Source organism: Mustela putorius, unplaced genomic scaffold (assembly GCF_011764305.1).
Source record: "Mustela putorius furo isolate JIRA1106 unplaced genomic scaffold, ASM1176430v1.1 tig00000228_pilon_pilon_pilon, whole genome shotgun sequence".
NCBI lineage: Eukaryota > Metazoa > Chordata > Mammalia > Carnivora > Mustelidae > Mustela > Mustela putorius.
The window spans coordinates 37,391,902-37,405,046 of record NW_025421322.1 but is presented as its reverse complement, the minus strand read 5'-3'; the positions used below and the strand labels follow the sequence as shown (position 1 = coordinate 37,405,046).

The 13,145-nt window shown below is 44.5% G+C and overlaps 1 long non-coding RNA gene across 4 annotated transcripts; it reads right to left on the bottom strand.

Annotated features, from left to right (window-relative positions):
- Window positions 1-7,656: 7,656 nt before the first annotated feature.
- On the bottom strand, window positions 7,657-12,917 carry LOC106004942. 4 transcript variants are annotated; one of them, XR_001178041.2, is made up of 3 exons: window positions 12,239-12,917; window positions 8,760-11,853; window positions 7,657-8,233 (listed from the first exon to the last, which is right to left on the bottom strand). It is a non-coding gene; the product is annotated as an uncharacterized LOC106004942 (long non-coding RNA). The 4 variants fall into 4 exon arrangements; XR_001178040.1 differs by lacking the exon at window positions 7,657-8,233 and having other exon boundaries at window positions 9,060-10,329; window positions 10,468-11,853; XR_001178038.1 differs by lacking the exon at window positions 7,657-8,233 and having other exon boundaries at window positions 9,060-10,552; window positions 11,732-11,853.
- Between the last annotated feature and the right edge of the window lie 228 nt (window positions 12,918-13,145).

Below are 13,145 nucleotides of genomic sequence, written 5' to 3'. Positions count from 1 at the left end.
AGTGTCGATGTTTTTGCAGACAGGACACTGGCATGAGGCGTCGTGCCTGAGATGGTGTCCACGGCAGTGCTCACGTGGCACCCAGCACCATGCTCTCTTCATCTTCCCTGGGTGGCTCTGCCATGGTGGCCATGCTTGCCTCCCTTCATAGAGGATACTGAGGTCCTGAGAGGACCAGCACTTGTCTATCGTTACAGGGCTAGTGAGTGATGACCATGAGACTGGATCTGTGGCCCCCCAACCCTCAGTGCTTACCAGGAAGGATTCTTCCCCTGCCCAATCCCTAACCTCAAATTCCCCTTGTCCCATTCATGATGCTCAGACACATTGGCCTTCTTGCAATGCCTCAAAGAAACATACAAAGTTCTTCTGATCTCAGGGCCTTTGCACATGTTATTCTGAGTGCATAGCCAGCTTCCTGCCAATTCTTCCCATGTGTACTCTTTCACACATGCTCTAGGCAGAGTAAACTCTGCGTCTGTTGCAGTGTACACACACACACACACACACAGAGGCATACACGTGCCTAAGGCTCTTTAGTACTTTCCAGTGCTCTAAGGTAACGACAAAAATTCTCACCAGGACCTAGAAAGCCCTGGTCACTGCCTCTTCACTTCCCTCTCTTGTTCCAGCCTCTTCCTCACACTCGGGGCTGGCAGCTCCTTGACTTTTTCATTCATGACCCCTCCAACCCCTTCCCCCCACATGCCTCCTGTATGACCTTGGCACACCTGTGTGCTTTGGCTGTGTTTTTGTTTTGGGTTCCAGAATGCTGTTGCTCCCCTGCCCTTTCCATCGATCGCTGCCCTACCATTTTCTCAGCCTGACCTCTCTCTCCAACTGTGTACCTGCCCCAACCTGGATTCTCAGCCCATCGTGTTGGCTGTGCTCATAGCCTGTGTCATTTCCTAACTTCAGTTGTTACTTATTTTTTAAGATTTTATTTATTTTCCTGAGAGAGAGAGAGAGAGAGAGAGCAGACCAAGGGGTTGGGGAGCAGCAAAGGGAGAGGGAGAAGAAGGTTCCCCAGTGAGCAGGGAGCCCAGTGTGGGGCTTGATCCTAGGACCCTGGGATCATGACCTGAGCCCACTGCACACTTAACCAACTGAGCCCATCAGTTTTTAAAACTGATCACCTCTTTTTTCTACTAAAATATCATAGCAGGTTTTACTCTTTAAGTCCCAGCACACAGCACAGTGCTTGGTACACAGTAGGCACTCAATAAGAACATCAGTTGGTCATTTGGGCATGCACTTAAGTATCACCTCTGCAGAAAAATGTTCCCTGACCACTTCCCAAAGTAGGTTTCCCTGCTAGTACTTACTCGTCTCATTCACAGCAGTAATGACAAATCACAATTATTTGGCTGACTTAATTTTCTGAGTTCCCCTAAGAATGGAGGCCATACGAGGGGAGGAATGACACCTGCCTCATTTGCTTCTAGAACAAGACTTGCACATATTTGGTGTGTGGTGCTCACTTGGTGGGTGAATGGGTAGAAACACAAGTGCCAGATTCTCAGTGCATGATTCTCTTTTTACCTGTAGCCCTTGGCCTCCTGCCCGGAGCATGGAGACCCACTCTCACCGTGATATGGGAAGAGATGCCCCATGTCTGGACCTCAGCGTTCCCATAGAAAGAAAAGACACATGGCGTCACGCAAGCTCTTCCCAGTGTGAATACTCAGGAGTTCTAGAATTTACTATTTCTCTTAATGGACAGATGCCATTATTATAATTTATTACTTCTAAAAGGCTATGTTGGACTCACTTCTGAGGCTGAACTTTATGTCTTAGATGGGTCTTCAGCACCTGACAGATTAGGTCAAGTCCAGACCCTAATTGCACAGTTTTACCCAAATCTTACTGTAAAATATGCTAAAAGGTACATCATCTCCATTTCCTTAACTTCCTGGCAGGAAAGAGGTGATGTACATATAAGCAAGGAAAATTTACATCAGGACAATTTACAAAGGGAACTCTTTAATTCTGTAGACAGGATTTAGAGGGCTCCAGGAGGTAAAGATCTTGTTGCAAAACTAGTAACAGTGGTGAGCCATGGCCCCGTAGATACATGGAGTTGGTGTGGGGACATTACGGACACAGAGGGAGGGTGGGCTATATGGAGATCATCATCTGGGATTGGGCTATGACTGTGAGCCAGGCCATGAGGTCCACCTCCAGATACCTCACAAGGAAAGAGTCAAAAGAATAAAAGGTGATTTTTCTCACTTTCCCTCCTCAGAGTTCTTGCTGATGCCCCACTAGCTAAACCCACCCTAGGAGCTCAGGGCAGAGGAGCCTGTTGATGCATTCCATTTAGGTCAGTATCTGTGAGCCAAAGCCAGGTGAGAAAGGGGTATGAGCAGGACGGAAGAGGGGGTAGGCAGAAAATACACAGCACATGATTTTAAGGGGACATCAAAACACAATCAAGTAGAATTTTACAAAGATAAACTTGAATTGCTCTAAGTTATTTATAACATATATAATTTGTAAACACCAACATTTTAACAGTTATTCGTCTCAGATTGCTGGTGGCACATCTGAACCCTTTGAGGTATGTCCAAGGATCCTTGCCGTGTTGTATGAGGAGTATCAGAGAAGGCACAGAAAATGATCATTTAGCCAGAACATATATGACCGGTTATGTTCCTGACAAATATTTCTAAGATGTAAATATGTCAATATAAAGACTAAAATTATCTTAAAAAATAGGTAATTTATTGCTGTATCATCTGCATATATTCCCTTAGGTTCTTCTTCCATTATAGGAGATAAGAAATGTGGTCTATAACATCTATTAACACAATTTTCAATTCAATGACTCCAAATGCTTGTTACCCGCCAGCCACATAAGCACCTGAGAACAATCACCATCCTTATATTATCAGCAGAACTACCATTATAGTAATGAATTTTATGTGATCTAGCCCACCCCGTCTTTTCTGAATGGTTTGGATTAATGATGCTTAGTGTCCGATTATTTACGATGTTCCCACTGTATCTCTCTTCTATGCCCATCTGCTATGGAAAATTGTTCTTCAAGTACATTTTTACCTCTCTTAATGAACTGAAAAAGTGTTAGACCAAAACTCCTTTCAAGAATCACGGAAGAGGGGCGCCTGGGTGGCTCAGTGGCTTAAGCCTCTGCCTTCAGCTCAGGTCCTGATCCCAGGGTCCTGGGATCGAGCCCCACATCGGGCTCTCTGCTCGGCAGGGAGCCTGCTTCCTCCTCTCTCTCTGCCTGCCTCTCTGCCTACTTGTGACCTCTGTCAAATAAATAAATAAAATCTTTAAAAAAAAAAGAAAGAATCACGGAAGAGCTATTTAGATATATAGATTATAGATTATAGATATCTGTCTATCTAGATACAGATTTAATTTCACAACTCCATGCATGTGTAATAAATCACCCGCAATCTATACATGCCCACATTACATAGATGTATACACTGTATGAATGTATAGAGAACTACCCCCAAATTTAGAGGTTTGAACTAACCCAAATAATTTTCTCAAGATCCTGCAACTAGGTACGTGGGTCCAGCTGCGGAAGCTCAGAGAGGCCTGGAGGACCTATTCCCCAGAAGGCTAGGTGGCCAGTCAACACTGGTTTTCAGCTGGGACCTCAGCCAGGTCTTCAACTCTCTACCCAACCTGTCCAGGTGGCGGGGTTGGGTTTCTCATAGCATGGCATCTAGGCTCTGAAAGGAAGCATCTGGAAAGTGAGTGTTCCCAGAGACCAGACTCAGTGCCCATGATGTTTGCTCCTGTTTCAGGAGCCAAAATTTAGTCACATGGTCAAGCCGAGCCAAGAGTCAACATGAAAAGAGACCACAGAAGGGCACATGTACCAGAAAGTACAGTACACTGTGTGTGTGTGTGTGTGTGTGTGTGTGTGAGTGTGAGTGGGGAGGGGTTGCATAGATAATCTACCAAAGAGGTTAGAACTGGGGGACAAAACTTGTAGAGAAAACAAAGCTACACTGAGGTGAATTCAAAATTGGAATGGCTTTTGCTTCATTTATCTGAGACATTTTTTATGTAAATACAAATGCTCCAAAAATAGCCAAGACTTTGTTGAAGAAGTGGAGCAAACATGGAGAATTTCCATTACCAGATATTAACCTTTACATGAAGTTAAATAATTAAGACAGCACAATAATGGGTGCAAACAGGCAGACACAGGAGTGGAACAGAATAAAATCTCCAGTAATGCAAACATGCACAGGAATGCAATCAATTAATGAATTATTCTGGATGAATTCAATATCCACATTTTGGAAATATGAGTATTGATTCCTTCCTTGTATACATAAAATTCATTCCAGATAGATTATAGATCTAAATGCAAAAGGAAAATTGTTGTAAATTCTGAAAAACAAGATTGAAGAACGGCTTAATGCCATAGCATAGGCAAAGATATTTTAAGATATTTAAGGGGTTCCTTCTGAATTTTCCGTTGTAATTGAGCTCCAGTTTCAAAGCATTGTGATCTGAGAATATGCAGGGAATAATCTCAGTCTTTTGGTATTGGTTGAGTCCTGATTTGTGACCCAGTATGTGATCTATTCTTGAGAAGGTTCCATGTGCACTTGAGAAGAATAAGTATTCTGTTGTTTTAGGGTGGAATGTTCTATATATATCTATGAGGAGTTCTTTATAGATCCTGGATATCAACAGACAAAAGGCTGATATCCAAGATCCATAAAGAACTCTTCAAACTCAACACACACAAAACAGATAATCATATCAAAAAATGGGCAGAAGATATGAACAGACACTTCTCCAATGAAGACATACAAATGGCTATCATACACATGAAAAAAATGTTCATCTTCACTAGCCATTAGGGAGATTCAAATTAAAACCACATTGAGATATCACCTTACACCAGTTAGAATGGCCAAAATTAGCAAGACAGGAAACAACATGTGTTGGAGGGGTTGTGAAGAAAGGGGAGCCTTCTTCCACTGTTGGTGGGAATGCAAGTTGGTGCAGCCTCTTTGGAGAACAGTGTGGAGATATTCCTCAAGAAATTAAGAAGAGAGCTTCCCTATGACCCTGCCATTGCACTCCTGGGTATTTACCCCAAAGATACAGATGTAGTGAAAAGAAGGGCCTTCTGTACCCCAATGTTTATAGCAGCAATGGCCACGGTTGCCAAACTGTGGAAAGAACCAAGACGCCCTTCAACAGACGAATGGATAAGGAAGATGTGGTCCATATACACTATGGAGTATTATGCCTCCATCAGAAAGGACGAATACCCAACTTTTGTAGCAACATGGACGGGACTGGAAGAGATTATGCCAAGTGAAATAAGTCAAGCAGAGAGAGTCAATTATCATATGGTTTCACTTACTTGTGGAGCATAACAAATAGCATGGAGGACATGAGGAGTTCGAGAGGAGAAGGGAGTTGGGGGAAATTGGAAGGGGAGGTGAACCATGAGAGACTATGGACTCTGAAAAACAATCTGAGGGTTTTGAAGTGGCGGGAGGGTGGGAGGTTGGGGGAACCAGGTGGTGGGTATTAGAGAGGGCACGGATTGCATGGAGCACTGGGTGCGGTGCAAAAACAATGAATGTTGTTATGCTGAAAATAAATAAATTAATTAATTAATTTAAAAAGGATATTTAAGGGGAAACATACACTCACCATTCCAGAAGAAGAAGAAAGAGAGAGGGGAGCAGAAGGTATACTGGAGAGAATTATTGGGGAGAATTTCCCCAATATGGCAAAGGGAATGAGCATCAAAATTCAGGAGGTTCAGAGAATGCCCCTCAAAATCAATAAGAATAGGCCAACACCCCGTCACCTAATAGTAAAATTTACAAGTCTCAGTGACAAAGAGAAAATCCTGAAAGCAGCCCGGGAAAAGAAGTCTGTAACATACAATGGTAAAAATATTAGATTGGCAGCTGACTTATCCACAGAGACCTGGCAGGCCAGAAAGAGCTGGCATGATATTTTCAGAGCACTAAACGAGAAAAACATGCAGCCAAGAATACTATATCCAGCTAGGCTATCATTGAAAATAGAAGGAGAGATTAAAAGCTTCCAGGACAAACAACAACTGAAAGAATTTGCAAATACCAAACCAGCTCTACAGGAAATATTGAAAGAGGTCCTCTAAGCAAAGAGAGAGCCTACAAGTGGTAGATCAGAAAGGAACAGAGACCATATACAGTAACAGTCACCTTTGAGGCAATACAATGGCACTAAATTCATATCTCTCAATAGTTACCCTGAATGTGAATGGGCTAAATGCCCCTGTCAAAAGACACAGGGTATCAGAATGGATAAAAAAACAAAACCCATCTATATGTTGCCTCCAAGAAACTCATTTTAAGCCCGAAGACACCTCCAGATTTAAAGTGAGGGGGTGGAAAAGAATTTACCATGCTAATGGACATCAGAAGAAAGCAGGAGTGGCAATCCTTATATCAGATCAATTAGATTTTAAGCCAAAGACTATAATAAGAGATGAGGAAGGACACTATATCATACTCAAAGGGTCTGTCCAACAAGAAGATCTAACAATTTTAAATATCTATGCCCCCAACGTGGGAGCAGCCAACTATATAAACCAATTAATAACAAAATCAAAGAAACACATCAACAATAATACAATAATAGTAGGGGACTTTAACACTCCCCTCACTGAAATGGACAGGTCATCCAAGCAAAAGATCAGCAAGGAAATAAAGGCCTTAAACGACACACTGGACCAGATGGACATCACAGATATATTCAGAATATTTCATCCCAAAGCAACAGAATACACATTCTTCTCTAGTGCACATGGAACATTCTCCAGAATAGATCACATCCTCGGTCCTAAATCAGGACTCAACCGGTATCAAAAGATTGGGATCATTCCCTGCATATTTTCAGACCACAATGCTCTAAAGCTAGAACTCAACCACAAAAGGAAGTTTGGAAAGAACCCAAATACATGGAGACTAAACAGTATCCTTCTAAAGAATGAATGGGTCAACCGGGAAATTAAAGAAGAATTGAAAAAAATCATGGAAACAAATGATAATGAAAATACAACGGTTCAAAATCTGTGGGACACAACAAAGGCAGTCCTGAGAGGAAAATATATAGCGGTACAAGCCTTTCTCAAGAAACAAGAAAGGTCTCGGGTATACAACCTAACCCTACACCTAAAGGAGCTGGAGAAAGAACAAGAAAGAAACCCTAAGCCCAGCAGGAGAAGAGAAATCATAAAGATCAGAGCAGAAATCAATGAAATAGAAACCAAAAAAACAATAGAACAAATCAACAAAACTAGGAGCTGGTTCTTTGAAAGAATTAATAAAATTGATAAACCCCTGGCCCGACTTATCAAAAAGAAAAAAGAAAGGACCCAAATAAATAAAATCATGAATGAAAGAGGAGAGATCACAACTAACACCAAAGAAATACAAACTATTATAAGAACATACTATGAGCAACTCTACGGCAATAAATTTGACAATCTGGAAGAAATGGATGCATTCCTAGAAACATATAAACTACCACAACTGAACCAGGAAGAAATAGAAAGCCTGAACAGACCCATAACCAGTAAGGAGATTGAAACAGTCATTAAAAATCTCCAAACAAACAAAAGCCCAGGGCCAGACGGCTTTCCGGGGGATTTCTACCAAACATTTAAAGAAGAACTAATTCCTATTCTCCTGAAACTGTTCCAAAAAATAGAAATGGAAGGAAAACTTCCAAACTCATTTTATGAGGCCAGCATCACCTTGATCCCAACACCAGACAAGGATCTCACCATTAAGTATTTTTGAAAAGACAATTTGTCTGCGATGTAGTTAAGAATCTGTATTCATCAAAATGCACCCATGAGGCAAGTGTGCAGGCCATAGGTGAGAGAAGACGATTGTGTCTGACAAATTACTCCTACACAGAATAAGTAAAGAAAGCTTTTATATCAGGAAGAAAAAGAAAAATGGGCATGTGGCTGAAAAATCAGTTGGCAACAAATTTTACCCAAAAGGCCAACACATGTGCGTTAATATGTGTTCAGCCTCTTGACTCACGCCAGGTCAGGCTGCGATGGGGTCTCAGGAAGGCCCTGCGACGCCCAGAAAGCTAGAATAAACGGGACTGCTGGGACTCGGTGCTGGTGAGAATGCGTCCTCTGCGACAGCTCGTGCCACGCCAGCAGGAGCAGCGGTTGTCATATGCATCGTGTAAAACAGGTCGGCAATATCTACAGAAACAGAAGGGTACTTCACTGCCCAGAAACCCTCTCCCTCGGGAACAAGATCATGATCTGCTAAGCCCGGTGTGGGGAGCAGCGTGGCGGCGCCCTTGACCACACAACTGGAATAGCCCAGTGTTGTGTCGTGTGGACGTGAGTGCGTCCATGGAGGATGGTCGCGTCCGTGGAATATGAAACAATAAGAGAACTAGATGCAATGGCAGACAAACCACAGAAAGATGGTCCTGAGCGAACCAGCCCTGACATGAGATACACCCCGTGTTGCGTGTGTGTGTGTGTTTGTGTATCATGTTAGCCTGTGTGCGAGGGTACTGTGTGTGTGTGTGTGTGTATGCGTGTATGTATGTGTGTATATGTGTTAGGTCAGTGTGTGGGCACACGTATTGTGTATGCGTGTGGGTGTGTGTGTGCACACATGTGTGTGTATATCGTGTTAGCGTGTGTGCACATGGGCTTGTGCATTGTGCGTGAGCGTGTGCATATGCGTGTGTATTTCAAATACAGGAAAACCCACCTTTGGTGGTAGAAGTCAGGGTCGTGGTTACCATTGAGGGTGGGTGTTGTGACTGAGGGGATCCCTGGGGGCCTTGAGTCAGGGGGTGCCGTTATTTTTTAAATTTTCTCCTTGACCTGGACGGCAGTTACATGGGCAATTTTTACTTAATGAAAAGTCATGCAGCTGTATTTTTTTTTTAATCTGGTCACTCTGGTGTTCAGTTTTATGCTCAAATTATTTCTAGAATGTTCTTTAGTTACTAGATATGTGATCATGGCATTCTGATCTGGAGCTGTTTCTGATGGTTGAACTTCTATGTCATTTCTTCCCTTCGTTATCAAACAATCCCTGAGCTCCTGCCGTGTGCTAGGGCACTGCTCCTGCCCCAGGAAGATTCTGTAAACAAAACCAGCAGAAAGTCCTTTTTTCCAGGAGCTTACATTTGGCTGGAATGGGAGAGGGCCTTGCTAAGCCCGAGGTTGTCTCCTGTAGGAAACAGTCTGAGGATCGTTTATAATACCTCCGTGTACCTTGTGGGTAGGCCGATACCCCGAACAACCCAGTTACTGTGCCCAGAAGTGGCCCCAGGAAACAGACCCCCTCAAGAGCTGCCTTGTGAGACTGAATCGATGACATATTTGACACAGAAACGCAGTCTTTGCAGTGATGGGATGTGTGCTGCCAACTTCTGCAGCCGCCATGATGGGTGCAGGTGGAGGACAAGATGGGGATGCCATTGGTGACTAGACGGCTCCTTGCTGGGTTCCCAGTGGTGTTTGCCAAGATGAGAACATGGGCCGTCAGATTCAGACTGGCCTAGAGAGCCCACCTAGAGAAAACGACAAACTTAAAGCCTTGAGTTCTCAGCTCAGACTACAGGTAGAAAACCAGAAAGTCTCCATGGCAATTGCAAAGTAACCACGTGCCTCCCATAGCAGCAGGACAGAGGTGGGTGTGGGCCAAGCCAGAGCCTGTAAGGGCCACTGATTCAGAGTGACAATGGGTTGGTAATTCTGTTAGGTAAGGATCCAGGACGGATGGCGAGAGGGGCCCTGGGGGAAAGGAACAGTTACACATACGCATGTGAGCCTGGGAACACTGAGCTCTCTTTCCTCTGAACATTGCTTACGCTGAAAGCCGTCCTTTGTCACGTGTGAGGGAGCGGCTTCTCCCCGCATCTACGAATACATTTAAAAAAACCAAAAAATGAAAAACAAAGTCTGATGACTTCACAAAAAGTGGTCGATTCACAGACGATGCCAGCTCTCCTCCAGACAACCCCCAGCATTCTTTGTCTCTGGGCTGATAACAAGAACTTCACTCCAGCCCAGCCAAGTGGGGGAAGGGAAGTCCACTGTAGGAGGACGTGCGCCTCTGGACACCAACCGAGCTGCAGAGTGGGACTGTGCGGTGCTGATGCACAGGCAGGAGCATGTTCTCAGGGCATTAGGTCACAGGAGTTGACTAGGACGTTGGATTGTGCCAAATACATCGAGGTGAGGCTGCGGTCTGCACACCTGTGTCACCCAGCGTTCATTTAGTGAAGCCCGGCCCCCATGGTGAGGGCATCTGGAGGTGATCTGGAAGCCTGTGGCAGGGGATTAGGTCATGGGTCAAGAGCCCTCATGAGTGTCATTAGTGCCCTCATAAGAGTCCAGAGAGCTCCTTACCCCTGCCAGTGTCTGAGGACGCAGTGAGAGGTCTGCAACCTGGAAGAGCTACTCACCTGACCATGCTGCCCTCAACCTGGACTTCTGGCCAACAGAGCTGTGGTTTATAACCACCGGGTCTGTGGTGTTTTGCTACAACAGCTTGAACAGACAGAAGCACTCATGAGGATGGGGATTTAATACGTTGGGTGGCAGTAACACTGTGCTTAGTTAGCTAACTAAGGACCATGCTCAACACTGGCAAATACCCAAAGAGCCCAGTGGGCAGGGACACCCCTGATGGAACCCCAGAGGGCCTGGGGCCAGTTAGAAGGGATTTCAGTGAGCCCATGAAATGCAACCTGTTTAGATACTTTGTAACCATCGTCCCTCCCAAAGGACAATCCCTTCATGAAGACACTAAGAAATGCCTCAGGTGAGGGACACCAGCACCTCTGAACAGCTCTCTGATGATGGAGATGATGGTGAGAGGCACCAGGAAATCAGGCCCCAGATTTCAAAGGAATGGAGGATGGGCAGTGAGGGACTGGGTGGCAGGGCCCTCAGTTCCCAGACATTAGGTAGGCACCAGCACCACAGTAAGTATGGGGAGAAGAGATGTTTTCACACGTGGTGATGCCTCTTTGGACATGGAGATACCTGGATTTAAGTACTTGTGCAGAACTCCTGAAAATATATGCATAACAGAATTCCAGATGCAGCACACGTGCACTGAACTTGAGTCACCAAAGACTTGAGTCTTTCCCCGATTGGATCCCCACATAGAAGTCAGCTCACAGACCCAGACTCCCTTCCCAGAGAGGGAGGGTCTCCATTAGAGGATGGATTTCAAAATGGAACCACAAGTGTGCACGGAGATGTGTGCTGCAGATTGTCCCCTGTCTGCTCAGGGATGTGTGTCCAGGAGACAGAAACATGGCCATGTGGTATTGAAGAGTTCGGCCTTCCCATCTTATGGGGAAGGGGATCCTTCTCAGGATTTTAAACAATGGTGTGACAGAGCACTGTCTATGCCTTATGACAGCTCTTCTGATCCCCAGCCTACAAGGTTCAGGGGCCTGAGCTAAAGAAAGTTTTCTCAACACAGAAAGTGGGGACTGGAGTCAAGACACACTTAAAGATGACAGCTGCCAAGCTCTGTTGGTGGGCTGGGTAGGAGAGTCTTGGGAGAGAAGCCAGGCATAAGGAGATGACTCTGAAGAAGGGATCATGGGACGTGAAGGCCACGGATGCACTCAGAGGAGCTTGAAACTCAGTGAACTAAATAGAGCCGCTGAAGGATTATAAATGGGAATTAGATAATTAGGAATGCTGTCTTACCCTAAAGACACATGGCAGCTCCTACACAGTACGGCTATTGGTCAACTCTAGCAGAAACCTCCATCGGAGTGCATTCAGGTCATTGGCCTTTAAAAATGACTATTTGAAATGGAAACATATTTCTGCAAAAAAAAAAAAAAGAAAAAAGATGGCTCAATTTCAGAAAATCTAGCAATGAGATTCAACACATTTACATGTTAAAGGAGAGGAAAGGAGTGAGCAACTTCACATGGGAAATGAAAAGGATTAACAAACACATATTCATGCAAGACAGCTCTCGCTAAAATAGGAGCATGCGGGGAGGAAAAATAATTTTACCTCCACCCTTCTAGGTTCTTGGCGGAGACATTCCCCCCCCCCGCCCCACCCGCCGCCAGCTCCCCGCTGTAATACACGACAGAATAACAGGAGGAAAGAAAACAGAGGTCCAATAACATGCATACTTCCTGTCTACCAGGGAGAGACCCAAGGAAACTAAGTAATTCCCCAGATGGCTAAAGCCACCACCTTAAATACCACCTTCCACTGAAGACAAAAGCAGATATTGGGCAGGGTGGTCATCAGGTATGGGAGGTTTCCAGGCAAAATTGTGAGGGACGGTATGGCTGTCATGATACCATCTGTGGTTCATGTCTGTGCCTCCATCTTTGATAAGAGTTTCTGGAGATTTGGTCCTCCTTCTCTTCCTGGTACCCGGAGGGAGACGTGCTTGTGAATGGAGACCTCCTTGGAAGTGTAAAAGTCTCTTACAAAAGGTAACTTCCACTCAGTTTTCAGAGCTTCTCCTGCAACTAAAGAACAGAGAAGCTGTTTCTTAAAAATAATCAGCCTAAAATAATCCTTATGCCAAAGAGGCATATTTTGGGGTGACAGATTCTGCTCTCCTTCAAATAAAATGAATGTCCTTACCTTGAAAGACAAAATAGGAGTTATGGAACAAAAATTTAATAGGTTTACAGATTTTATACACATGCCAGTTATTTAAAAATCAGTATAAGAACATCCAGGTGAATGGTAGGCAACTGAGAATAGTGATTCTCTCAAGGTCGGCAGGCCTCAGGACTCTGAAGGTGGCACGTAGGCAGTTGTGGTCTGTCTGCCAACTTCTGTGTGTGTGATTTAAAAAGAGGAAATCTGGGGGTGCCTGGTGGCTCAGTTGGCTAAGTGTCTGCCCTCAGCTTAGGTCATGATCTCAGAGTCCTGGGATCAAGCCCCACATTGGGGTCCCTGCTTAGGGAGGAGTCTGCTTCCCCCTTTCCGTTGCCCCTCTCCCCACTCGTGCACACACTCTCTGTCTCTCAAATAAACAATAAATAAAAAATTTTAAAAAATAAAAAGAAGAAATCTGAAGCAGAATGGCCAAATATCGGGGTGCCTATGTAGCACTGTTGGTTAAGCGTCTAACTCTTGGCTT